General features: G+C 35.7%; 1 pseudogene; it reads left to right on the forward strand.

Moving 5' to 3' along the window:
- Window positions 1-1,307: 1,307 nt before the first annotated feature.
- LOC104907661 (poly(ADP-ribose) glycohydrolase 1-like) lies at window positions 1,308-13,620 on the forward strand (annotated as a pseudogene).
- The last annotated feature ends 11,373 nt before the right edge of the window (window positions 13,621-24,993 follow it).

Raw genomic sequence — 24,993 nt, forward strand, 5'->3', positions numbered from 1 at the left:
AATACATACCTCTGCTCTCAAGGAGCAGCGAAGACAAGCACTCCGACATGAGCTTGGTGAACCGACAAACTGCAATTGAAGTACAATGTAAATGAGTGGCCAAGTGAGAGAATGCATGATTAATGTAAATTAATACATAAAAAATTAAAAAACAACATAACAAATTACATACATTGCCGGTGTTGGAGCATGAGTGTGCGGCAAGTGGGAGAATAAGAGTGCGGCGACACGACCGTAAGGTTTCGTCGACGAAGTGGGCGACAACCGAGAATGAGAGTGAGGACCGCGAATGAGAGAGAGAGCAAGTGAGAGTGCAATCTGAGAACAATGAAAATCGAGTGAGAGGGGTTGAGAATTCGCCGGAGAAGTGAAGGTCGTTGGCAAGAGTGAGGGAGCACCGACGAGCGTGAGCGAGGGTGAGTTTTGTCGCAGGAGAGAGAAAGAGAGAGTGCAGTGTTTTGAGTTTATGTTAGGGCTCGAAAATAATGTCGTTATTGGATGAAAATAATATGTGGCCCAAGAGATATGTGTCGGATGGGTCTAGGGGTCCGACGCAAATCAGCCTTTTGCAACGCACCCTCAATATGAGCAACGCAGATAGTGCTTCAATGTTTTTCACCAGGATGCAGCGATGTGCGTCATACCCTCATGATATGCGACGCATATGGACCATATGCGTCGCACGTCATAAGGGTCTGACGCACATCGCTCGTATCTGGTGTTTGTGCATTGTTGTTTTGCGTCGCACTCTAGTACGCATACCACGCAAATTTGGTTTTTGCGTCGTTCCCCTTGTAGTGTGACGTACTTGGGGGGGCGCAAATCGTCCTTTTTCTACTAGTGCATCTTTAGGGAAAATGGAGACTTATGATCATAACAGTCTCATCACTTAAACTAACAACAAGTTAAAAGAAGTCAACAACTACAATAACCATCTATACTTACTAATATATTAAAAGGCGTTCCTAAGAACATATATGTGCCACTTGTCACCATCCCTCATTCAATAACATTTTATCCACAGTAAAAAAATTAAAGGATTATTGACGTGAAGATTTGAACCCACAACCTCAAGTATGAAAGAAAGAGATTCAACCATTACTACACCATATCATTATTGTTTTTTCAATTAAAATTAATGATGATACATGGATGGAAAAACTTTTGAAATCCATATAATAAATGAGATAACTTTTTTAAATAAGTATAAGATGACTTATTTAACTACTCCTAAATTATTCCCCTCAAAAAAAAAAAAAAAAAAACTACTCCTAAATTATAGTACAGATAAAACCCTGGACTCCGGGCCTAAATACTAGTTAATAATTATTGAAAGTATACAACAGCTACTCCCGCCGAACCAGCCACATTGTGGTGCGTCGAGGAAAATTGCCGGCCACGTTTAGAATTCTGTTTACAACCGAATTCATATAGTAGTGGTACCGTTACAGAAGTAAAGCTGAAAAAGGGGGACTGAAGAATTCAATCGACAAAACAATGGAAAATCGAGAAGATTTGAGATCAATTCTTCCATATCTCCCTCTGAAACTAAATTCATGCACTCTTTCATGGCCAAACCAAGTAATCGAAGCTCTAAAATCGCTCTCTAAAGGACCGAGTCACAGCCGAGTCGCCTCAGGAGAAGTCCTCTTTCTCGCCATTTCTGATCTCAGAAACTCTCTTTCTCTCTCCTCTCATCCCTTCGCTAACTCCGCCGCCGACGGATACGCCCTCTTCTTCGATGAGGTGAATTGTTTTTATGATTTTTGGTGGAAGTTTGAGCAATTTTTAAGCACGAATTTAATGTAAGTTAGTTTACCTACTGGTGTCATTGCTCTTTTTGTTTCTGTGAAATTTTCTTAATTTGATCGTTTTTTGTTGTTGAATGTTGTATTGACATGCATATGTGTTTATGATGCTTCAATTGATCAGGGTTTTTTTTATAGGTAGAGGGGATATTTTTGAATTTATTTGGGAGAAAGTATATATGTGAGATACAATGCTTTACCCAAATCAGAATTGTTCTATATTTTTCTTGTTCAGATTATCAAGAATAGCAGTATATCTAGTGAAATGTAGTATACTTAAATCAATAAAGTAGTATATATACCTATAATCATGTCATATGTTGAGTTTTTAAATACTCCATTTTTTTCAATATTAATATACTACCTTTTGTAATAAGTTTACTATCGTTTTTGCTGAATTTACCACCAAAAATTGTCTGAACTAAAAAATGTAAAGGACAGTTCCGATTTAGGAGTTTCTTGTGACATTCAATAAGAATTTTAGTACTAGTGTTGTCAGGAAGAATATGATATTTTATGACTGAAATTTTACAGTTTTTGAGACATTTAGGCTATGTTCAGTTCACCTGAAATTTTCTGATCTGAACTTATCTGATCTGATCTGATCTGAACTTATTTTTTCTGATCTGATCTGATCTGAACTTATTTTTTCTGATCTGATCTGATCTGAACTTATTTTTTCTGATCTGATCTGATCTGATCTGATCTGAACTTATTTTTTCAACAAGATCTTATCTTTTATAAAATATATTATTACTATTATATTATTACTTTGTAAATCATTATTATGCAATACATTATAAGATATTCTTTATAGTGTTACTATTATTATCATTTTATTTCTATTACAACTTTTATACAACTTTTATTATTAATAATAATTATTATTATTATCATTATTATAAGAACAACAATAATAATTATAATCATAATTATTATTATTACTAAAAATAATTATATAACTCAAGTCATTATTTTATAAGAGCACTTATACAATGTTTCACACTTTCCCTTAAAAAAAAGTTTCACACTTGAGAAGTCGGCAAACTGAACTTTTTTTTTCCATATAAAATAGAACAAGATATACAAACAACTATGACTTGAGCAAAAAATAAATAAATATCGTGCAACTTCAAATAGCTAGAGAGATTTGAAATTCGGTAGGAAGAGGTATACCGAATCTAAATTTATAATTTGTATCTCACACTTAGCTTATTTTGAAATGTAATCCGAACATAGTAGTTTCGTTATCATGAATTTGAGATATCATATTTTATATATTTCTTATTTTTGCGTCAATCTTATGTTCTTAACACGTGGCTTTTAATTTTCTATTATTTAATAACAACAAAATAACTTAAATAATAATAACAATGACATTTATAATGGTAACAAAAGATTAATAATAATTACCAATATTAATAATTAATAAGTACAACAACAACAATAATAATAATTCTTTTGAACAAATGTACTAGTAAATAATAATACCCCTTTGTATTTTTTTTATCTTTGTCACTTAGAATCTTGACACTATTCACAATAAGAGATAATCTTTTAGATTTTTCTCAATATATAAGAAAAAATATAGTCATGTGGGGTCTTGTTTGATTCGTCTCAATGAGTACTTTATTAATATTCAATTATTATAATTTTTATTAATATGTAGGGATGGCAATTGCGCGGGGCGGGTGCGGAGGATGGTACCCCCACACCCGCACCCGCATTAAATTCTCACCCCCATCCCCGCCCCACCACCCATTGCGGGGAAAGATTCCATCCCCATCCCCGCCCCACCACCCATTGCGGGGGGGAATTCTAGACCCACCCCCGCCCCACCTCCGCACCCGCGTCGTACCCGCGTCTTACCCACTTTCATCCCGCAAAAATCCACCAAAAAATCTACCATAAGCCCATATAGTTGTCTACTTCACAAAATCACAATATAATATAGTAAAAGAAAAGTTAAAATACATTAACAAAGGCAAATGTTTTATTACATTTCAAAAGTGTCTTCAAATACGTTAGTAATATATGTATATAAATAGAATTTTAATAATAAATATGCGGGGCGGGGGTGGAGAAGGCGGGGTGGGGCGGGGCGGGTGGGGGTGGGGAGGGGCGGGAGGGGTTGGGGCGGGGCGGGGCGGGGCGGGCGGGGATGGGGCGGGTATAACATAAAATCCACACCGCTCCACCACCCATTGCGGGTACAATTTTAATCCCCATCCCCGCCCCATCCCCGCCAAACTTAGACCCATCCCCGCCCCAATTGGGCGGGGATGAGGCGGGTCTCCTACTTGACCCGCCCCACTGTCATCCCTATTAATATGTAGTGAAAGATATTTAATAATAATAAGTTTTTAAATATAAGCATGATATGATCTGAACTGATCTGATCTGATCTGATCTGATCTGATCTGGTCTGATCTGATCTGATCTGATCTGATCTGATCTGATCTGATCTGATCTGAACTTATTTTTTCTGATCTGATCTGATCTGAACTTATTTTTTCTGATCTGATCTGATCTGATCTGATTAGATCTGAAATAAGCAAAAATAAGGTGAACTGAACATAGCCTTAGGCTATGTTCAGTTCACCTGAAATTTTCTGATCTGAACTTATCTGATCTGATCTGATCTGATCTGAACTTATTTTTTCTGATCTGATCTGATCTGAACTTATATTTTCTGATCTGATCTGATCTGATCTGATCTGATCTGATCTGATCTGATCTGATCTGATCTGAACTTATCTGATCTGAACTTATTTTTTCAACAAGATCTTATCTTTTATAAAATATATTATTACTATTATATTATTACTTTGTAAATCATTATTATGCAATACATTATAAGATCTTCTTTATAGTGTTACTATTATTATCATTTTATTTCTGTTACAACTTCTACACAACTTTTATTAATAATAATAATTATTATTATCATTATTATAAGAACAACAATAATAATTATAATCATAATTATTATTATTACTAAAAATAATTATATAACTCAAGTCATTATTTTATTATAAGAGATTAACAATGTTTCACACTTTCCCTTAAAAAAAAGTTTCACACTTGAGAAGTCGGCAAACTGAACTCTTTTTTTTCCATATAAAATAGAACAAGATATACAAACAACTATGACTTGAGCAATAAATAAATAAATATCGTGCAACTTCAAATAGCTAGAGAGATTTGGAATTCGATAGGAAGAGGTATACCGAATCTAAATTTATAATTTGTATCTCACACTTAGCTTATTTTGAAATGTAGTCCGAACTTAGTAGTTTTGTTGTCATGAATTTGAGATATCATATCTTATTTTTGCGTCAATCTTATGTTCTTAACACGGACTTTTAATTTTCTATTATTTAATAACAACAAAATAACTTAATAAATAATAACAATGACATTTATAATGGTAACAACAAGATTAATAATAATTACCAATATTAATAATTAATAAATACAACAACAACAACAACAATAATAATTCTTTTGAACAAATGTACTAGTAAATAATAATACCCCCTTGTATTTTTTTTATCTTTATCACTTAGAATCTTGATACTATTCACAATTAGAGATAATCTTTTAGATTTTTCTCAATATATAAGAAAAAATATAGTCATGTGGGGTCTTGTTTGATTCGTCTCAATGAGTACTTTATTAATATTCAATTATTATAATTTTTATTAATATGTAGTGAAAGATATTTAATAATAATAAGTTTTTAAATATAAGCATGATATGATCTGAACTGATCTGATCTGATCTGGTCTGATCTGATCTGATCTGATCTGATCTGAACTTATTTTTTCTGATCTGATCTGATCTGAACTTATTTTTTCTGATCTGATCTGATTAGATCTGAAATAAGCAAAAATAAGGTGAACTGAACATAGCCTTAGTAGTAGTATATTATGATTACGAATACCAAAATTAAACTAAGAAGATTTGAATATTACGCTCTTGCCAAAGGCCTCAAAAATATTCTAAGAGGTGGTTTTTTTCCTATTGATTTCACAATTATACTACTAGTCTTCTATGTACGCGAGACGTGCAAAAGCATATAAAATTCTTCGTATATAACAATGATAGAGATATGGTGATCTTGTTTTTTTTGTTTGGTTAAAGCCGGTAGTTGGCTTCCTTTTTTTTTTCTATTTTTTGGTGTCCCTCATGTGTTGCCATATATAATAGCGATTTTGGTTGGTTCTGTTAGATGAGGATCATTGTAGTTTTGAGCTGCAAGTTGTAAAAATTGTAGACCGCCAGTTGTGGGTTTTAAGGCCTTTACACTTACACTGTGAAGGGAAATTGAATGACATTTCACATTTTCAGTTGTTTGAAAATTAATAATTGTGCTAGAGGGTTATCTGGGAAATGTTTAGATATCTGTATGTCACATGTTATTTTAAAATGCTTGCTTACTTGTGGTGCTTCTTTGTGTATATGTGGTAAAGGCAAACGTAAGACTGTTAAGTGTTAATGTAGAGAACCAAATGCTTAATTTATTTAGGGACTGAATAAATAATCCAGTTGTTACTATTTTTGGACAGAAATTGTCTTTGAGTAATCTATGGTGCTACGTGTGAGACAAGTAAAGTATCTATAAAGGGTTGGCCTAAATCTTAGCTAAGGTTGTTGTATGCAGTTTTTGTCTAGGGCTGAAGCAGCGAAATGGTTTGGGGAAGTTGTTCCACTGATGGCTAATTTGTTCTGAGGTTTCCCGCTCTTCTAGAATCTCATTATCAATATGCAGACTTAATCATGGTTGGGGTTGATACTGGTCTTCGCTTGTTGGAACCACAACAACCAGGCATTGTTTTCCTCAGTCAGGTATCTACGATTATTTTATAATCGTAAAAAGTAAAAACGGTTCTAATTTTTTATGCTAAAGCATCGCTCCTACAAAATTAGATCTTTGTTTTCTTTTCAAATGCTCTACTTGACTATTCAAGCCAATCGCAATAGGTTTGACCTCGTACTGTTGTCAGTTATGACAGTGGATCAGCTAGTTGTTAGTGATCCTTGACACTCGGACAGACGGACATGGACACGTACACTTCATTTTGGGCCAAAGTCATTGATTTTTTTTTTTTACAGAATAGCAGAGTCAGACACTTGGACACGTACACGTGTCAGACATGGGTATATGAGTCCAGATAACATAGTTGCTGAGATGTTATTAACATCTTTCCTTGAAATCAATGTGTTATTAGATATTCTCTGTTCTCATTGCAATTTAAACATGGCTCTGTTGAGCTTGTCTCATGCAGGTTTCTTTGACATGCCTATGTTGGTTAGAATGTAAAAGGTTCTCTATTGGGATAATTGTGTTGTTATCATGGTAGAGATGATAAAAATCATAGTGTTTTCTTATAATTTGTGAAGAATAACTTTTTTAATTTTGAGGAGGAAGAAATTAATAAAAGACAAGAAAGTCGTAGTATTGACTTTCTTTTCCATCATCGAGGTTTGTAGTTAGAGAGGACAGGCTAAATTCGAAATAATAGTCCATAAATATCTTGCTAAGCCTTTGACCAAGTGCTCTTTATGGTTCTTTTTGTGCCACTACGTCCAGAATGTCTCACATCTTTGAGGTTAAGACTTAAGTACTATGATGCATAATTGGCAAGCTTAATTACTTCTTCCATTTTGAGAGATTTACATGTAAATTGTATGTGAAGATCTAATATGAATTTTATTCTCTCCAGCACATATCCTCTCTTTGCTGAGAAAATCATGAAGGCATGCTATTTTCCTTGAGTTATATATAGTTGACTTTCATGTTCATGCTAATCATGGCAAAAAGAAATGTATTGGCCATATAGGTAAGCAGATTTGAGTAGATGGTATCTGTTTAAAATGTGAAATTGAAGGCTATATTTAGGTTCTTGAATGAAAAGATTAGTTTTTTGTGTTTTCTTTAATGAATCTTGAATGTTACTTCAAGAAGTTAGTTCGAAAATCCTATGCCTCACACACAAGAAGTTCAATGATATGAAACTATCAACTCCTAACCAAGGGTGATAATAACCGGATTTGCATTCACTGCTTAAACTTGGATTCACTCCTAAAACTTTAATTCCACAAGGAATAGGTTAAACTCAAAAACTTCTCTACTTTATTCAAATGGCCGAAAATCCTTTTTATATTACAAGATTTTCCTAAACCTACTAGAACTAGGAAAGCCTAAAGATAAAAGATATCTTCCTAATAAAGATAACTTAAGCACACGCCTAAACCTAAGATAATTACTACTTAATCACACGCCTAATGCAAGACAAAAACTAAGTATTAAGACTCAATGATAAGGAATTAGACTCCTACTCATAATAGGATTCCTTTATCATTTAAACATTTACTTAAATAAAACCCTAAATTACATAGAATTCTAACAGAACTAGAATACTACATAATATTATTATTCTATCATATCATACTCCCCTTGTAGAAAAAAACTTGTCTCAAGTTTTGTCGTAGCCAACCAATCATCCACGCACGAAATCCATGATCCATTAATTTAAGTTCACGGATGAAAAACAGCAGTAGAATACACAACTCTATTGGACGTGTGTTGCCAAGAATTACCGCCGGACAACAAAAATCAATAGGAGTAGCGTCATATGGTGGTACCCAACGCTTCCTTGGAGCTTTAGTCATACATGGGGCAGCAAAGATCGGACCTTTGGTGGTGGTACAAGCCAAAGATGCAATCTTTAAGTCGTCTTGAATGTCAAAGGATGGATCTTGGGGAGTGGGACAATTCAAAAGATTCATGATGGACGGTAGCTTGATCCGACGAGGGAACTATAGAAACGAAACTATCCAAAGATAACTTACCCTCTTCAATCACGGGTGCAAAGAACAATGCATGTTCTTCCTTAGAAACTTAATCTTCATTAGGGCATTGATATTCTTTGTGACCAAGACCTTGACACTTCAAACAATGAATCCATGTATCTAGGGGATGCAAAATATCATAAATATCTTTCTTAGCCTTTTCAATTCGTTTATAAGCCTCTAAGAACTCAGTCGAGACATTCATGTCCATAATTCTCAAACTGACAAAAAACTGCCCAGAAAATACATCTGAAATATGTACCCGAAAACGCAATCAAAACACCTCGAAAATTTATGAAATTTTTTATCTCGGTAGCCCTATGTGTTTGCAACACTCGACCAAAATTTCATCACAAAATTCCAAGCCAATAGTTTGCAGTTTTAATTCTCCCAACACTGTGCCAGATTAACCCGATTTCTGACCAATTCGAAAGATCAGTCTCGAATATGTATCAAATCAACTAGAAACCTTACGAAATTTTAGGATAGAAAACTAGACAAATAGTAGTCCAATTTAGTATCAAGAATTACCAAAAAATTCGCTCGGAGGTGGGAGAACGAGTCTTTCGAAGTTACCTCAAAAACTGGCTGTTACGGGAGGTTTTCTTCTTGCACGAGTTATAACCTTCCAATTTCAATGAAACACCTTTATGATCCCAGCAGCCACACCAATTTATGTGAAATTGAAGGCTATACTTAGGTTCTTGAATGAAAAGATTAGTTTTTTTGTGTTTTCTTTAATGAATCTTGAATGTTACTTCAAGAAGTTAGTTCGAAAATCCTATGCCTCACGCACAAGAAGTTCAATGATATGAAACTATCAACTCCTAACCAAGGGTGATAATAACTGGATTTGCATTCACTGCTTAAACTTGGATTCACTCCTAAAACTTTAATTCCACAAGGAATAGGTTAAACTCAAAAACTTCTCTACTTTATTCAAATGGCCGAAAATCCTTTTTATATTACAAGATTTTCCTAAACCTACTAGAACTAGGAAAGCCTAAAGATAAAAGATATCTTCCTAATAAAGATAACTTAAGCACACGCCTAAACCTAAGATAATTACTACTTAATCACACGCCTAATGCAAAACAAAAACTAAGTATTAAGACTCAATGATAAGGAATTAGACTCCTACTCATAATAGGATTCCTTTATCATTTAAACATTTACTTAAATAAAACCCTAAATTACATAGAATTCTAACAGAACTAGAATACTACATAATATTATTATTCTATCATATCATAGTTGTCAGTCATCATTCATCAATTGTGAAATTTGTTCATGATGGGAAAATGAATCTACCAAGTAGAATAGGGAATGTGCTAGGGATAAATTTGAGAAATTCATGTTCTCCCAGTGGAGTGTCATGCAGTAGATGTTGGTTTCTTGGCAAAAATTAGGCAATGTGATGGTAATTGTTCAGTCCCAAGTATGACAAAAAATGATATTATAATCGTGGATAATTGTTTGCATTGGACGCTTCACACTTATACAAGGTAGTATTCTGTTCCCACTTCTAAATGTCTATTTAATTTAGCACCTGTACAGCGTTGTTTTTTGTTTTCACTTTCAGATCTCACTCGTATATGTAATGTGAAGAGGTCCTCTAACAGCAAGTTTGCATATTTCTGTATAGGAGCTTATTGCCGCTCTGCTGTCATGTTCCTTCTTTTGCTTGTTTCCGACAGCTAATAGAGTTGCCAAACATCTACCAGTGATCAACTTTGATTGCTTATTTGCGTATGTTATCCCTTTCCTTCCTTTGGTAAATTTTCAAGTGTGTGCATGGAAAGTCAGTGGCAAACTTGAATTGATTGGTTATCCCAATGCATAAAAATTTATGTGTACGTATGGCAGTGGCGGATTCAGAAATTGGACCACGTGGGTTCGAACTTGTTCAAACATAGAGCCAAAACCGGTCGTACTTGCATGCGAAGCGTGCGGCGAAATTTTATTTTTAATACTTATATTCAAAAGCGCTAAAGACACTTATACTGGTTGATTGTATTCTGAGTCGACATTATTTTTCAATTTTAATCTTTCAATGAGATGAAAAAATATGTATTTGCAACTATTATAATTTAAAATTAAGTATTGAAAAGGACATAATCTCACTACATATATTAATCTTCATAATCAACCAATGAATTTAAAACTCTGTTTGTTTGAACTTATATTGATAAATTTTGATAAGTTGTCTTTAGGTAAACAAGTGTTATAAACTCTGAAAACTCTCACTCGTGAAACGAAGAAAAAAAATAGTACTAACAATCAACAAAAAAATAAAATCTAAAATAAATAATTAATCATTCAACAATAATAAAGTCTTTATAATATAGTTTGGCAAATAAATAAATGTTATTGATAATTGATTGCTTAAGCAAGGAAATTCGATAAAAGGTGAAATTAGACGAGTTCATTTTCTATCTATACTAATATATTCAAAGGTGTTCTTAACCAAGGAACGACGCCACGTGACGCTCTCACTTAGATTGTTTTACTATATGTGATCCATATACAACAAGAATAATAAATTTGGTATACATGATTTAATCCCTAACTTTCAGTTTAATACTAGTCTTAAAGCCTTCATAGTAGTTAATGTACTAGTAGTAGGTGGATGGGGAAAATTTCTAAAGAAGGAAAGTTGGAGGATTAGAAAATATTGGGAAAATAGAACCAACAAAGTAATAAAAAAACAAAGAGAGAGAAAAAGAAAGGGGAAAAAAACATGCTAACAAAGTAATAAAAAAACAAAGAGAGAGAAAAAGAAAGGGAAAAAAAACATGCTAACAAAGTAAAAAAAAAAACAAAGAGAGAAAAAGAAAGGAAAAAAAAACATGCTTGTGCTGGGATTTGATCCCGCGATCAAGCATACCCAAGACATGGGTCATGATTTCACGCGGACATCGTCACCACTGAACCACACCATACATAGTGAATATTATTCAGCGCCTAAATATATAACCTCGTTTTCTCTTTCCGGTAAAATTCAGTTTTTCTCACGGATCCACGTGGGTTCAGTTGAACCCACTGAACCCACGCTGGATCCGCCCCTGACGTATGGTGCTCGGACTCGGGTACTCATGTTGGACTTGAGTATGTATTCATGTTTTGGACTTGGCTATTATATGAATATCTTCCATGATTTAACCCACTGGAGTGTTCAAAGTGTCCATATCCACGCTGGACTGTTAATGGTCTGATGCGGGTACATAAGGCGAATTGAAGAGTCCGAGTAACATAGGTATATGTATAATATATGTTGATGACTTTTAAAATTCTATTTAGTTAGCTCCTGCTTGCCTGTTCTCCTCACTCTTGATATCTAATCATAACTTCTATACATTTAGATGAATACTTTTATTTCATGATCAGAACAATTCCCCCTCCCATCATCTGAGTAAGTTAAAACCCTTTCATCAAAGTTACTAGCAATTTGCTAGGTACGACAATTGATAGTTGAGACACTAGCACTTGTTGGATTCTTAATGGTATAGGATGAGGCATGTAAACCATTTTCTTATGATGTAGAAGATTTAACTGGACTTGCCTTCACTATAATCTTCACTTCTTCTGGCTCATAATGGGGGCATAACATCTCTTGCTACAATTTGGTTCATGAAGTATTTTCAGGCTGGGAGCAAGGAGTTAACATATGATTTTACTAGCCTTCATATGCACGCGATGCGTGCGTTAATTTCAAAATTTGTTATTCTATTAGATACTCCATTCGTACTTTATTTATGATTAAACTTAAATGTGAAAAATTCAACAGTTAGATGAATTTAGATATATTAATTCGCTAATGTAAAAAAATAAAAAGGTTGTGAGTGATTGTTAACATTAATTTTTTGTGAATGAATATTGAACAGAATGAACAAAAATAATGAGTTGGTTTAACTGAATTAAAGAGTATCAAAGGTAGTGAATGTTCAGACTTTTCATGTGCACGTTATGTATGCCATCTTTAAGGTATAAATATTTTGTCCATTTAATTTTTGATTAAAGTATTTGATGCATATACCATTTTAAACTTGTTTTGAATGGCAAGTTGGGATGAGAATTTTTAAATGATTTGTTTTTGTAATTTTTTTCATTCTATTAATTAGATCATTAAGGGTATTTTAGTCACTTCAAAAGAGGACACCACACCTCCTCCCTTGGCTTATATAATAGAGATAGATTTAGAGAAGGTGCATGTTAAGAAGCATGACTGCTATGCTTGTGGCTTGAGAGATCTCTTACAAAAAAGACAATATAGAGAAAGTGTGGATTGAGAAATCTTGTGACTCACTAACTTAGTGGGATAAATGATTAAGAGTCTTTGGTACTGGGGTCAAGATAAGTTATCATATGTCACAGTTTGATTCTGATGATAGGTCATGTCTATAATATATTGTCTAAGTCTAATACATTGGTACTCTTAGTTTAGTTTGACCATTTCTGTATATAATGTATTGTCAAGTCTGATAGATTGGTTGTCTTGCAGTGTTTCTTTACTTTATTGTCGTTATCAAGACTCAAGGGGGTGTAATCTGGTAAGATTCTGATGCTGCTTTTGTTGCTAATAAGGTTATTACTCAATCTTATGAGTATCTAAGATGAATTGGTAAGTTGAGTTGTGACCTTGACTCATGAAGGTTTAGAGTTGAGTTATGAGTTGTCTTGGTTCATTATTACTTCTGATCCTACTATGATGTTCGAATCTTTTTGCACTTGACTGTATCCACTTATCAGTCACTTCTTTTCTTAATTGTTCTATCTGTGAAGGCTTGACAAGTTTTTAAAAAATTTCAGGAGTTTGTATGAAAAGTACCATGAAAATCTGGAGCACAAAATCAAGTGCAATGTACATTATTTTGAGAGGATACATTCAAGTAGAGGCGTCAATCTGGGTCACTGGCTGGGTTTGGATTGACCGAAGCTGGATCGGAATGATTTGGGTCGGAATAATCTGGGTGAGAGTGTGTCATGGGTCGGAACTGGGTGGGTCGGGTGAACTTGGGTCGGGTTCAACTAGGTGAGGGGATCTCGGAACTGGGTCGGCTGAGACTGGATCGACCGGTATCTGGGTTGGGTGAATTTGGGTCGGAATGGAATAAGGTGAAGTCGACCCAAATTAGCTTTCGGAATAACTTGGGTTGGAAGAAATCAACTTTCGAAATGACTTGGGTCGGAAGAAATCGGATTTCGAAATGACTTGGGTCGGAAGAAATCGGCTTTCGGAATGACTTGGGTCGGAATAAATTGGCTTTCGAAATGACTTGGATCGGAAGAAATCGGTATCGAAATGACTTGGGTCGGGATAAATCGGGTTTCAGAATAACTTGGGTCGGAATAAATCGGTTGTCGAAATGACTTGGGTCGGAAGAAATCGACTCTAAATAGGACTTGGGCGGCTGAAGCCTTAAACCGGCGGCGTATTAACTTGGGTCGGAACAAATCGGGACTCGAAATAACTTGAGTCGGAATGAATCGTCTCTTAGAACAAGGCAAAATCGGGTGCGATTGGGTTGACTTAAGGCCTTAAGCTTCCTTTCAGAATAACTTTGATGGAGTTTATTTGGGTGTAGTCGTCTTTCGGGCGGACTTGGACTCTTGGAGAGCCTAATGTTTACAAAGAGTTGGTAAAGTAATTGAAACTCAGAACATTTACTTACATTAAAACATGTTGTTAGTGGAATGAGTGTATTAATGAATTCGATAAACTAATTCAAGATAATTAGTACTCTACTTAAGTTAATCATCTTTAAGTTGCATTCATTTGAACCGATAACATCTCATTCAGTGCAACAAATATAGAATAATGTAACTCAATAGATTGGTTCAATACAAAAGTACTCCATTTAAGTTCATTGTCTCTAAGTTGACTTCATATTGAAACTCAAAACAACTACTTCAACAGTATCCTAAGTTTAATTCAAGATAATAACAATATTTACTTAAGTTAATCACTTCAAGTTGAATTCATTTCGGAATCGAAAAACATCTAATTCAGTTGCAATAGATGTAGAACAGTATAACTCAGTAGATTGGTTCAACATAACAATGCTCCATATAAGTTAATCGTCTCTAGGCTAACAACAACAACAACAATAATAGGGAGGTTTGTTAAATTATTGTATCATTTTGCATATTAATAAGATCTTAATTGACTAAACCTTATTGCTTATTAACAAGATATTGATACAAAGCCTGTAAGTATCGATCAAAAAAACCTATGGCTTACACCTCATTGATACAATAACACATCAATATAAGTATATTGTTATACTGTAGTTCACATAAATGAATATAATTAAAACATTTAATTGAGCTAGTAACAGTTGTATAAGTAATATTTCAAGAACAAGAAGTATAGTTCATAAGTGGTCAAAGATTAAAGGTGATGATGATTGATAATGATGAATTGGAGTCGATGATGATCAAAGTTGATAAACACAAAACTATACGAGTATACAATGATCAAAGTCAATAATGTAAGCGAGTAATCACTAATCTACTGAGTTGGTCTTGTATGAGACCACCTACTTTTAATTTCATATTAGGCAACGTCCACAAGCTTAGTATTACGAAGAGAACACATCACCTTTTATAATATAATGTGTAGTTTAATCTTTTTAGTGACCAATTTAATCTACTTAGTGACCCACATAATCCATTCAAGAATTACATTATCAAAAAATGATTAAATATTATAACAATAGTAGGCCTATGATTTAGGATTAGGACATGAACTAAGTTCATTAAAATTAATAATACTAATAACTAATTGAATTTTAAAGTTTATAATTTATATTAATTCCTAATAATAAGTCAATAATCCTGTCAAAAATAATAATAATAAGTTAATAAACTAATTTTTAAAGTTAAAAAAAAACCAATAATACTAGAATGATTAACTTAGAATTCACAAATAAAAATAGTATCGATTTAATCAAAATGACAGAATTAGTTTATAGCCATTGATTTGTGAGAATATCAAAATGGACAAAATCCAACCATTAATCAAAATTGCAATCCATGTGCTTGGTCTAACTCAATGCTCATTGGTTAAAAAGAGTTAGTGATGGACTCCTACTTGAATGAGCAAATCTCAATCCTTTATTAAAGAAAGACCAAATCTAAGCCCTTCATTTATCATTTACTCTTCTAAAAATAAAATAAAAAATTAACCCTAAATTCATAAGAGCAAATCTCAGTTCTTCAATCTTTCATCCAACAGATGAAAACACCCTAGAAGACCAAACCAAGCTCTATTATAGAAACCCCTATTTTTTACCCCCCTCAAACCCTAATAACTTCTCATCTTCTCCTCAGTCGTCACCCCTCTTCACTTTCCCTCTCACTCCGAACGAAGATGACGGCTTGATTTAGCAGCAAATCGAAATTCTCTCTATTTTCTAACTTGATTTTCACTTCATTTTTCTGCATTTGGTCGATTAGTGTTCTAATTGGCAACCTTTTGTTTTGTTAGGTGTTGAAGATGAAGGCTAGACAAGACGATACTTCAAGATTCAAGAACGAGAACAAAGCTTCAAGTTATGTATTTCCCACTTTCCTCCATTTTTGTATGTGAATGTTTGTCTACTTTTTTAGGATTTCGGTTTTAGAATTTTGAATATGTATTTTGTAATATTATATTCGGATTATGATTCAATTAAGCTTGAAATTTTCATGTCCGATTTATGCTTGTTGGTTTGAATTATTAAACGATCTAATTATGCTAATTGTTATAGCTAAGTAGGGTATGAGTTTCATGAAATTCGACATTCCTAAGCTGGAGTTTCCTTGGTTGAAATTTATCTAAAATGTGATGTGAGTCTTGATATTTTGTGGGTTTCTTCTCAAAAAATATCCCAAATTTAATTCGAACCATAATTTTACCCTCTTTTATCTTCTTTTTATAAATTCGTTTTTTCCTTTTTTTTAGTTTTTAAAATTTCAAGTCGAGTTCGTGAGCTAATTCCACTATGTTTGAATTCCTTTTTTCCATAATATTTTAGTTTCTAATGTTTTAATTTTTTTGTCTTCAATTTATGGTTTAGCAGATCTAAAATTGCATAGCAAGGAAATTGCATTTTAAGCCATGTGACGAAATTCTATCAGCGCATAGTCCTGTACCTTTCTTGAATCCCATCTATGTATCAGGTGCTGTTTATGTTTAAGATTTATTATTTATCCACTCTAATACCATCTATAAGCTTACTTAATTGATTCTTAAAAGACTGACTTATATTGGCTAGTAAGACATAACTTTAAGCATTTTGAGAACTTTGGGTGATTTTTGGTGTGCTGTTTGGTGGTTCTTCTGAACATATATAAGGTTGCTACAAGGGCTGTTGAGTTCTTTTGTTTGGCTGCAATTCAGATCTAAAATAAAGCTACTTTAGGGCTGATTTTTAATTGCTAGAGGGTTGCAATTTGGTGCTACTTTGGCTGCAGTTTGTGCTGATTAGGGATTACCTATTTGTAGTTTTTAGAAGCTTTATATGGGCTTTTATTGCTGTTATATTGCTCGTAAAAGTAATTTGATAATGTAGTATTACTGTTTTTGCTTTGATTTGGTTAGCGCCTTTGTAGTTCAATACTTTTATTCTGCTTTTCTAAACTATTAGCAACTACTTAGTATGTTAGAATCAGCTTGCAATTATAGAGTTCAAAGAAGTTTGTCAATAACACCAATTAGATATAATCAGAATGCAAAGCCAAAATATATATATACGCAAAATAGCAAGAATAGTAAATCTTAAAAGTGGACTATAAATGCATGATACAGAAGTAGTAGATGCAAGTTTACTAGCTCTTGTAAACAAGAATGTGTCAATAGACCTTGGCTCAGTTGATGTACATGGAGGACTCATCATGGGGATGACTACAAAGGCATGCTTGCTAACCAACCTAGGTGGCGTGTGACATGGCACATGTCATGAGAGTTCTAGTTCTGTTAGAACTCATATCTTTATTGCTTTCCTAGTTCTACTTGTCTTAGGAATCATGCTTTTGCCTACGTTCTTAAAACGATAGATTTTACATGATTCAAGGAGTCTAGAGAGTATAGGACTTAGGGACTTGTCCTAAGCCTATTAGGGTTTTATTTATGTTTCCTATAAGGATTAGTATGTTAAACTAGTATAAATAAGGTGTATGTAGCTCGAAATTTAATAGAGAATTTTAATAATATTGGCGTGAGTTTAAACTTTGAGTTTTTATACCAATCCTCTTGAGTGTTAGTGGCTTTGCCTTTATACATTCAAAACCCTTAGTTTTATTCCTTGTGGTGGCTGTGCCTGAATCATTGAATAAACTAAGTACTATCCTAGTTCGTGTTTCTTTAATTGTTCGAACATAACTACTTTGATTACACAACTTCCGCACTTGTTATTTGATCTTAGAAGATTAAATACATCATATAAAGACTATGATGATGCTAAGAGGTTTAAGGTAGCTATCCTAAAGCTTATAGGTTATGTTAGCCTATGGTACGAAAATTTGAGGAACAAGAGGTGCAAGGATGGTAAACCTAGCCTACGTTCATGGGAGAAGCTAAAGACTAGAATGAAGAAGCGTTTCCTCCCTTCTGATTTCACACAAGATATGTTTAGAAAGCTTCAAGTTTTGCAACAACATTCTCTAAGTGTGGAGGAATATGTGGTGGAGTTTGAGAGAATAAACATGCTATGTGATGTGGATGAGAAGGCCGAGCATAAAATTGCTCGTTTCATTGCTGGTTTGGACAAGAAGCTAGCCAAGAAGGTTGACCTACAACCCTATTGGAGTTTTGAAGAGGTGGTACAAGTGGCCATGAGGGCTGAGAAGTATGTTAAGGCCAAGAAAGCCTCCACCTTTAAGCCTTTTGTGAAGTAAGGAGATAAGCAAAGTGGCGCCAAGAGAGAGGAAGGAAGTAGCTCCACTACCCCTACTAGATTCGACAAGTTTAAGGGGGATAAATGGAAGTCTTCTACACCTTTAGCCACTGAAGAGAGGCGCATATGCTTCAAGTGTAAAGGCTATGGACACATATTGAAGGATTGCCCTAATAATAGAGTCATGACATTAAGGGACATCCAAGAGATTGATGCTGATTATGCCAAGGGCAATTTTGAAGAAGAGGAGCATGAGGGGGAAAAGGAACATGATGAAGAGGCAGCATATGAAGTAGACTCAGAGGAGGAGCCAGTTTATGAGGGACAACAACTCATAGTGAGGCGTATGCTCCACACACAACCAGCCCCTTTGGACCACACTCAAAGGGATAAAATCTTTTTCACTCATTGCTTGGTAAAACAAAGGGTATGTGATTTGATCATTGACAATGGTAGTTGTGATAATGTAGTGTCTATCACTCTTATTGATAAACTACAATGGCCTACTTCAAACCATCCACGCCCCTACAAACTCAATTGGCTCAGTGATGATAATGGCATCAAAGTGACTAAGCAAGCCATGATTTTGTTTGAAATTGACAAGTTCAAGGATGAGGTTCTATGTGATGTATGCAACATGGATGCTTGTCACATCCTTTTGTGACGACCATGGCAATATGATAGACATGTGAAGTATGATGGCTGTACCAATGTATGCATTGCTACTATGGGAGGTAAGAGGACAGCCTTGAAACCTTTGACTTCCACTCCTCCAAAGAAAGGCGCATTGTTAGTAAGTGCTAAAGAAATTGAGAAGGAATTGGAGGAAGAACATGAAGGATATCTACTAATGGCACGTGAAGTAGAAGGGGAGCAACAAGAGTACAAGGTTCCCAAACACCTTGAGCATGTACTTGATGAGTATAGTGATGTGTTCCCTCAGGACTTACCTCCAGGCTTACCACCAATTCGAGGCATTGAGCATCAAATTGACTTAGTTTCGGGTGGTTCCTTGCCTAACAAAGCTGCTTACAGATGCAATCCTCAAGAGACACAAGAACTACAAAGGCAGATTGAAGAGTTGATGTCTAGGGGATATGTGCGTGAAAGCATGAGCCCATGTGTCGTTCCTGCATTGTTGGTACCTAAGAAGGATGGTACTTGGCGCATGTGCATTGATAGTAGAGATGTTACACATGCCATTAGTATCGTTTCCACTACTTGTTATGAACCTAGGTTGGATGACTTACTTGATGAACTACATGGTTCTACTATTTTCTCCAAGATTGATTTGAGGAGTGGCTACCATCAAATCAGAATGAGAGAAGGAGATGAATGGAAAACAACATTCAAGACTAAGATGGGACTATATGAGTGGCTTGTCATGCCATTTGGACTTACTAATGCACCTAGCACCTTCATGAGATTGATAAATGAGGTGTTAAAACCCTTCTTAGGCAAATGTGTAGTGGTTTACCATGATGATATACTTCTATATAGCAGGAGTAAGGTGGAACATTTAGCTCACTTGAAGGAGGTATTCGAAGTGTTGCGCCAACAAAAGCTATATGGGAAGCTAGAGAAGTGTTATTTCCTAGTTCCTAGTGTTACATTCTCGGGGTACATTGTCTCTAAAGATGGTGTTTCAGTTGATCCATCTAAGGTAGAAGCAATCAAAAGTTGGCCTATTCCTTCTACTATTTTTGAGGTACGTTCCTTCCATGGTCTAGCCTCTTTCTATAGAAGGTTTGTGCGAAATTTCAGCAGCATTGTGGCCCCTATGACCGAGTGTATCAAGCAAGGCAAGTTCATATGGACCAAGGCAGCCCAACAAGCTTTCGACACTATTAAAGACTTGTTGTGCAACACACCTATCCTTGCACTTCTAGATTTCACTCAACCATTTGAAGTAGAATGTGATTATAGTGGTGTTGGGATTGGAGCTGTGCTAATACAAAAGAAACGGCCTATTGCATATTTCAGTGAGAAGTTGGGTGGTGCTAAGCATAATTACTCCACATATGATAAGGAATTCTATGCAATAGTTCGAGCACTTGATCATTGGAGTCACTATCTTCGTCCAAGTCCTTTTGTGCTTCATTCTGATCATGAGGCATTGAAGTATATACATGGACAACAAAAGTTAAACCCTAGACATGCTAAATGAGTTGAGTTTTTGCAATCTTTTAACTTCTCTTCTAAGTACAAGGAAGGCAAGGCTAATGTGGTGGCAGATGCTTTATCTAGAAGGCACTCTTTACTTGGAGTGTTGAATTCAAGACTCCTTGGGTTTGAATTGGTGAAGGAGTATTACAAGGAAGATGAGAAGTTTAGGGAGATCTTAGGCGCATGCTCTAAGGGATCACATGGTTCTCATGTGCTCCATGATGGCTTTATTTTCAAAGGGGAAAGACTATGCATCCCTACTTGTTCTATTCGTGAGCTTTTGGTAAGGGAGGCTCATGGTGGGGGTTTAGCTGGTCACTTTGGCATGAACAAGACTTTGGCTATCCTACAAGAGCATTTTTATTGGCCAAAGATGCAAGGTGATGTTCAAGGGGATATCTCAAGGTGTACTACATGTCAAAAAGCCAAAAGCACTTTTCACCAAGGTTTGTACACTCCTCTACCTATTCCTAATGGTCCTTGGGAAGATGTGGCTATGGATTTCATTGTGGGATTGCCTAGAACACAAAGGGGCAAGGATTCGATCATGGTGGTCATTGATAGGTTCTCTAAGATGGCACACTTTGTCCCTTGTCACAAAACTGATGATGCTTCAAAGGTAGCTGATTTGTATTACAAGGAGGTCATTCGACTACATGGTGTTCCTAAAACCATTGTGAGTGATAGGGGTACTAAGTTTATGAGCTACTTTTGGAAGACACTATGGAAGCTCCTTGGTACAAAGTTATGCTTTAGTACTTCACACCATCCACAAACTGATGGCCAAACTGAAGTGAGTAATAGAACTTTAGGCGCCTTACTTAGAGGGTTGGTAAGTAAGAGTACCAAGGATTGGGATGTGAAGCTTGCATATGCTGAGTTTGCTTACAATCGGTCACCTACTTATGCCACAAGATGCTCTCCATTTGAGGTTGTCTATGGTTCGAACCCTAGGGTGCCTATTGACCTTATTCCATTCCCTAGTGATGAAGTTTATCATGCGTATGCTAAGGAGAAGGCACAAGCCATGCTAAAGCTTCATGCACAAGTCAAGGCCAGAATTGAAGAAGTGAACACCAAATATCAACAACTAGCTAACAAGAATCGAGTACAACACATGTTTAAGGTTGGTTATTTGGTTTGATTGCACTTAAGGAAGGAAAGGTTCCCAGGCCTTCGAAAGAACAAGCTTATGCCACGCTCAGATGGTCCTTTCGAGATTGTAGAGGAGGTTAATGACAATGCCTTCAAGCTTGACTTACCTGGAGACTACAATGTAAGTGCCACTGTGAATGTGGGGGATTTGGCTCCATATGTCCATGATGACGATATGGCTCAATGAGGTCAATTGTTTCTAAAGAAGAGGAGGATGATACAGGAGTAGTGGATGCAATTTTACTAGCTCTTGTAAACAAGAATGTGTCAATAGACCTTGTCTCAATTGATGCACATGGAGGACTCTTCATGGGGATGACTACAAAGGTGGTAGCATGCTTGCTAACCAACCTAGGTGGCGTGTGACATGGCACATGTCATGAGAGTTCTAATTCTGTTAGAACTCATATCTTTATTGCTTTCCTAGTTTTACTTGTCTTAGGAATCATGCTTTTGCCTACGTTCTTAAAACGATTGATTTTACATGATTCAAGGAGTTTAGAGAGTATAGGACTTAGGGACTTGTCCTAAGCCTATTAGGGTTTTATTTATGTTTCCTATAAGGATTAGTATGTTAAACTAGTATAAATAAGGTGTATGTAGCTCGAAATTTAATAGAGAATTTTAATAATATTGGCGTTGAATTTAAACATTGAGTGTTTATACAAATCCTCTTGAGTGTTGGTGGCTTTGCGTTTATACATTCAAAACCCTTAGTTTTATTCCTTGTGGTGGTTGTGCCTGTATCATTGAATAAACTAAGTACTATCCTAGTTCTTGTTTCTTTAATTGTTCGAACATAACTACTTTGATTACACAACTTCCGCACTTGTTATTTGATCGAAGTCGGACGACATGCCTTCAGAATTTCTTTTTTTCTTAAGTTAGGCAAAGTTTTGTGTATATGTCTAATTTTTATTAGAGCATAATGATTTCTTAAATGCAATAATGTATTTGTTGGAACATGAACAAATATAGTTTATTGATGTTATGTATATAAATATATGAGCCAACATGTTATGGCAATAAAGTACCTCTAACTTTCTATTAATTATTCATTGTCCGAAAATGAAATTCAATTTTCAATATACTGGTGAGGTAATATGAAGAATCAATGATGATGAGACTGGCATGATAATAATATTTTTTTAGCGTACAATGGAGAACTTAACAAGAACTTAACAAAAAACAATCGCGTGGAGCTGTAGGGGTTGAATGTTGCGGGTTTCAAATTTAAACGAGGTGGTTATAAATGATAGAGATCATAATTATGTGTTTATGTCTTGATAAATAATATTTGTCCATTATTTTGACCAAAAATAGTTACAAAATATATTTTGTTCAAAAATTATATAAATTGACCAGATTGAGTACACTCATAAACTCATTTACTCATTGCTGGATTGTATTGGGTTGGAATGGTGTTGGGTCGGGTTTAGTTGGGTTGGGTGGTAACTGGGTTGGGTCGAAATTGGGTTGGGTCATAACTGGGTTGGGTCAGAACTGGGTCGGTGATAGCTGGGTTGGGTCATAACTGGGTTGGGTGGTAACTTGGATGGGTGATAACTGGGTGGGTTTAATTGGGTCATTGGCGGGTGAAGTTGGGTGCGGTTTATTTTGGGTCGGAAACAAGTTGGGTCTTGGTCGTTGTTCACGGGTGTAACTGCGTACGGGTCAAACTGGGTCGGCCCAACTCAGGTTGGGTTACCAATTCCCCGGGTTAAACTGGGCACGGGTGAACGCTGGGTCGGAATGGGTCGGCTTTCCAACCGACCACTCTCGGCTCGGAACAGGTTGGGTTCTGGGTCGCATGCGGGTTCACCCGTGGGTCGGCCCAGTTTTTGACACCCCTACATTCAAGTGTACGGGTTGGATATGTTTCATTTGAAAGGAAAGTTCTTGTTCTGGAGAGTAATGCGTCTCTTGTTACTTATCCCACTGCTAATATATGGGCTAAATCTGTAGTTCCTCTCTGCCTGTTTGAGGTAACAAAAATATTGCCTAAAACATATATAACTACTGTATGAAGTTTGAACAATGTATTAGACAATGGAACACTAATTAAAATTTCACATTCCTGTGAAAGGTTTGCTCTTCAGGCTTGATAGAGGACCAGCTTAGAGGGGCTCTGGAAGTTGATTTTGCTAACAAGTATCTGGCTGGTGGTGCTCTGTCTAGGGGTTGTGTTCAGGTGTGGTAAATTACAATATTTGAAGATGTGGATCATAGATGCTCTATTGCTTGTAAATACTTTTTGTGAATGTTTCCGTTCTCTTGTATATTGTGAAGTCCTCCCCTGGATAGTGTCTCTTCCGGGTGTCACTACGGTTTCTTGCCGATCGTCGTTCCCACAACCTTCTTGTACTTAAATTTACGATTTTTTCACCAAATAACCTCGACGAATCAGAAAATTGATCATATACCCTAAATGTTTCAGATATTCACCATACACACGTGACTTTTCGAAAACGTTCACCAAATGCCCTCTTCGTAATTGTCGTTAACTCACCGTTTGCGTTATTTACGATTTTGCCACAATTAACCCCTAATCCTAAAATCAAAATCCTAATCTAAACCCTAATCTAACCCACCCCTCCACCCCAGCCTAAGCCCCCACCCTCGCCTCCCATCCACCCCAAGCCAGCCCCCTCCCTCCCCCCCCCCCCCGCCAGCCCCCCTCCACTCCTCGAATTCCGCGGCAGTCCCCCTCTCCTCCCCCTCAATTTCGGCGGCAGAGGCCTCCCCAACCCCTTTTTCGCGGCAGCCTCCCTCCCCTCCCCATCAATTTTCGCGGCAGACGCCTCCCCCACCCATCCTCCTCGATTCTCCCATTAGAAATTAGGGGTTGGCATGAAGGAGATGGAGACTGGGTTTGTGGAGGTGGAGTCGAAGGTAAACCGTAAGTTTTAGTAATAATCAGATAGTAAAATCTTTAATAAAAGGAATTATGTCTATCTCAGTGACACACACGTCATCATTTACTTTCTTAACCAATACACATTGTACATATAACAAGTAGTTGTTGCGAACAAATATTAAGTCTCTATTGACTTGCAACACAAACATCTCACATGAGACGTGACAAACAATAATAAAGAATAACATAACAGTATCATTAAAGATTTTCA

This window comes from Beta vulgaris, chromosome 4 (assembly GCF_026745355.1).
Source record: "Beta vulgaris subsp. vulgaris cultivar EL10 chromosome 4, EL10.2, whole genome shotgun sequence".
NCBI classification, from domain to species: domain Eukaryota; kingdom Viridiplantae; phylum Streptophyta; class Magnoliopsida; order Caryophyllales; family Amaranthaceae; genus Beta; species Beta vulgaris.